The sequence below is a fragment of the Ipomoea triloba genome, chromosome 5, assembly GCF_003576645.1.
Source record: "Ipomoea triloba cultivar NCNSP0323 chromosome 5, ASM357664v1".
NCBI lineage: Eukaryota > Viridiplantae > Streptophyta > Magnoliopsida > Solanales > Convolvulaceae > Ipomoea > Ipomoea triloba.
Genome location: NC_044920.1, coordinates 20173841 through 20179288, shown reverse-complemented (window position 1 = coordinate 20179288; position 5448 = coordinate 20173841).

Sequence of the window (5448 nt, the reverse complement as noted above, 5' to 3'; positions counted from 1 at the left end):
TTGTACTTTGATTGTCCACGCAGTACTGAAGGCGTTTATCTTATTTATAGTAAAACCAAAATAGGGACCATTGTATGTAGATTTTTATTTTTTATTTTTTTTTTGTATGAAGCTAAAGTGGTAAGATGGAGTGAACAAAAGATGTTAAATTGGTTGCATGGTTGCATGATTTATATAGTGGTATGGGAATTTATTAGATAGAAATTTATTTGGAAAACTTTTAAAATAATTGATTAATAATAATTATTGATTGATTAATAATAATAATAATAATAATAATAATAATAATAGTAATAATCACTCTTGCTATTATCCGATTACTAGTAAATTACCCGTGCAATGCACATATATATTTTTTATTATATATTTAATTAATAAAATTAATGATGAAATTATAAACAATTTTAATATTTGAAAGTATATACATTTATTTGAAATTATAAGATTTGTATATTAGTGTTGAATTTGATTACTTAAAAATTATAATGGGAAAAGTCTTAAAAAATAGAAGGAAGAGCATGGTTAATTGAATTATTTTAACTAATAAAAATTTACTATAATCAAATGAAGATCCGTATGTTTAATTATTATAGTAAGATTAAAATATTCAAAAAAAAGTATTAAATATAAGTTGGTAATATGGGCGTAATATGTTTATGTTTAATATCCTTTAACTATGGACGTACTATGTGTATAGTATGCTTAATTTCTTTTAATTACCCACTGTAATATGTGTATGTTTAATTTACTATATGGGCAGGAAAATATATCATTAATTCTAATAATTAAGAATGATGTCATTTTATTATGATTACTAATGATAATTAAAGAGTATATATTATTCTTAATTATTATACTAATTATGGCGTCCATGTAATCTGAATAATTATATTAATTAGGGAGTATATATTATTATTAATAAAATAACATGTGTATGTTTAATTTTGTTTAATTATAAATGTAATATGTGTATGTTTAATTTTTTTTTAAAGTTATGTTTATAGTATATGCATGTTTAATTTCCTTGATTGATTAGATAAATCTATATTACAGCAAGTATTAAAAAAAACAGTTTAATAAAAATACAATGTGTAAATTAATTTATTAATTAACATAATTGTTAAGATTTTATTCAAAAGTAACCATTAGGATAATTCTATATGTGTAATAATCAATTTGGAATAATTTGCATAATTGTATTGCATAATAATATGTGAATTAGCATAATAATATGTGAATTGGAATAATTATCATAATTTTTTGTAATCTCCTTTAATTATGGGCTTAACATATGTATTATCAATTTCCTTATCTGATTAGATAAAATGTATATTACAGAAAGTATTAATTCTTTAATTGCCATAAATTTTTAAGATTTTATTCAAAACTGATCAAAGGAAGTGAATGAGCAATTGATATTATTTGAAGTAAAAAAATATAAAATTGTCGTAAGAAGGGAATATCTATATTCAATTTATACCATAATAAATTAAGATGTTAAATACGATTAACAATTACCATGTGTCATTTAGATGGTAAATAGTATATGATAATTACCTCTATAAATTAACATAAAATAACATATTAATATATTGATCAGTATTATAAAAAAGGTTGTAAGACTTCAAGGTACGCTATATATTAGGAAAAGTATCAATTAATTTAAATATGATAGGAAATTTTCATAAAATAACAGATTAATATATTAATTAGGATTACAACAAAGGTTGAAAGCTTAGGAAAAGTACCAATTAATTTAAATATGATAGGAAATTGATGAGGTGGTATCAATCCTCCTAATTTTTCATAATCCTATATTTATGATTACCGTTATAAACGAATTTAATAGAAAAAATTAATTAGTAACTCATATTAAGAGTTTTGGATTATTATTATTATTACTTTTACTATTATTATTATATAAATATATTAGAGAAATTACATTAAGAGTTTGGATTATTATTATTAAAGTATTATATTATTATTATTATTAGTATAACCTTAACAAAATAGATTTTAAATCGAGGTTACAAAATTTAATACTATTATTTCATTTATTCAAGTATAATAATCAGTTAATCACCATTTTTAACTAATAATTGTACATTGGAAGACTTCAACTAAACCTATATTATTGTGCAATTAATAATAAATATTAGTAATAATTGGAATCAATAATCAATAATTTATGACAACCAAAATATTTTGGATACTTAATTGGTTTAATCATAGCATTAGAATTATAATCGGAATCAAAACATGCTAAAATTTATTATTATTATTATTATTATTATTATTATTATTATTATTATTATTATTATTGACTAATAGGTTGTGAGGGAGGCAATTATTAAAAAGTTGAGAAAATTATTAAATTTAGTTTTACTTATAAAGTAAAGCAGTACACAATACTTCCCTTTAAAAAATATCAACTACACACTAAAAATACAGATTTAATATAGAACTATCTCTTCATAATCTGCCAGTTTAACTATCTCTTCATAAGAAATAGTAAAGCTACAGTTTTCTACATCTGCAATTGATAATAATAAAAGATAGTATAAGATAACAATAACTAACATCATATTAAAAATAAACTTCTACACCTACAAGATTAAAAAAGTTAACCGAAATTGATTAAAAAAATGCCACCAAGAATGTGACAATGGATAACAGTTCCTGTGTATATAAATCATAAGATGCATTTTAATAATAATAAAAAAAAGAAATCTGATGAATAAAAAACCACACTAACCCAATCAACTCTAACAACTATTTAGAAAACACCTCAAAAACTTTCTCAACACACTTCTTCTACATACCTCAAACTCAGGAAGCAGATTATGAGACAGAGCAATGTTTTTCAAGAGAATCAACCAAGGACCCATCCAAGGATTTGGTGGCACCGCCCATCTTGGTCTCCCTCCTTGCGGCCGAGCATCACCCTCTTTTAAATGGGGAACTCCTAAAAAACAAATCATATTAAAATCTTAGAATATCATATACCCAGTAACAATTAGAAATTGCTGGCTTCAAAACTCAATGGACCCGGTACAGATTGAGCAAAGGAGATCGAGACTACCTCATCGTGACCCAAACCAACATGCATCATCATTGAATTTGCACCATACGAATTTTTGTTGCGTTATATCATCCATTGTTTCTTTACATCACACAACCAAAACCAAAATCAAATCCGTAAATAAATGCATCCATACTTTACGTGCATACAAATTCAAAAGATAGAGTGAAGGAAGATACATACCTACGGGCGAGGAGCTGAGCAGAGAAAACATTGAGAGGGTCTCAACATTTATAGATGATGTATATTTGTAACTTTATTTAGTAACAAAGAGAGAAAGAGAGAAAGAGAGAAGCCAAATAAGCTAATCAAAAGAGAAAAATGAACATAATCAGAAACCTAAATAACATATTTACATAAAAATTCCTTAACCTATTCAATTAATTAATTACGAAAAATAAATATTCCTTAATATATTCCTTAATTCCTTAAATAATTACGGATTGGGTTGACTTCAGCTATTGATAGCAAAATAAGAATTAATGTACTCTATCTATTGCTGAATTAAATGACTTAATTTTTTTTATTAATTGCTGATTTAATTGACTTAATTTTTTATTAATTGTATTATTACTAAAATGCCCTTCAGTTTGGGCGGGAAAACTCTTTCAGGCACTTCTGTAATTTTATATATATATTGATTATTATTATTATTATTATTAATTATTATTAATTAAGAATTACTCCGTAATAATTTGTAATTTGCCTTTTATTAATAATAATCAATCATATTTTAATTGGCAGAGCTTATATCTTATTTTAAGCTACTAATAAGATATAAGCTCTGTTTGGCAATGTTCTCAAAATAAACTATTAGCTTAAAATAAGAGCTTATTTTGAAAATCTACTTTAGCGCTATGTTTGGCAAACCTAGCTGAAAAGGTAGCTGAAAACTAAAAAGCTATAAGCTTGAAGCTGAAATCTGAAGAGTTGTTAAGCTAGCTGTTATGCTTAAAAGTGTTTGGTAAAATTAGATTTTTTATATGCTGATAAATGTAAAAAGACTAAAAAGAACATCTTTATACAATTTAAATAGTTTTAAATTTAAATAGGTTTGTTTATATATTAAAATATAAAACAGTGAAATCAATATATTTTAATAAAATATAAAGTAAGAACATATATTTGAAAACATATAAAGTAAAACAAAATGTTTATAATTCATAAGATTAGTTTATACAAAAATCAATGTTCAAACACAAATGTCAAATTCAAATTACAACCAAACATATTGAAGAGAAAAAGTCAAAAAGGTTTTAATTGGGAAGGGTAAATGATGTCATTTCTTTAAAATAATAAGGTTAAAGATGGAAAAAATGTTAGGAAGCTACTAGCTTATTTTGAAACGCTACCTTAGGTTGCGTTCAAAAATAAGCTCTTATTTTAAGCTACTAGCTTATTTTAGAAGCATTACCAAACAGAGCTTATAGCTTATTAGTAATTTAAAATAAGCTATAAGCTCCTAAATAAGCTTTGCCAAAAATAAGCTAGTAACTTCTTAATTTTTTTTTCATCTTTATCCTTATTACTAGTTTTTCACGTGCGTTGCGCGAATATGATAATGCTCAATGTTTATTTTTTAAATAAGTACTTCAAATTATATCAATACAAGAGTGTATAAGAGATGTTCATGCATATATAATTGAATGTTGAATTTGTTTTTTTTAAATCGGTAATTCAAAGTATATGAATGCAAAATAATATATGAGAGGTTGATTATAATTGACACTAAAATGAGCTTAACTCTAAAAATTTATACATTTTAAATCATATTAATAAAGAAATCTTTTCCCCACTCCCTTTTCAAAATTCAAACTCCTTTTCATTTTTCCCCCATTTTCTTCCTCTTCTCCCATCTATATAATCTCCTTCCCTTTCATTTTTTCCTCCCCCACACCAACACAAGAAAGAACACAAGTCTTCCTCTCCTTGAGGCATCCGAGCTCCAGTGACTACGACATCGTACGCCACCCGACGTCGACGTCGCACCGCCTCCGCCACCCTACTGCCGCCATCGACACACCACCACCGAGGTCGTCACGCCGTTGCCGGGGTCACCACCACACTGCCGCCGACACCGTCACACCGCACCCAAGGTCTTCTTGCCGCTATACCAAGGTCGCAGAGTCGAACCCGAGTCTACCCCCCTGAGGCCGAGTTTCTCTTCTCCAAATTTCCACTCCACACTTCTTAGAATCAGGTTAGTAACTCCATTCTTTTAGAGTTCCACATATTTTCTTCCATTGCATGTCATTGACTTCCTCTGATCCCTACTTAAGTTTATTGGACTCTATTAGCTCCCTAGACTTGCCAATATATAATGATGATCCCATTCCTTTGGAATTCCCCCCCCCCCCCCCCCCCCC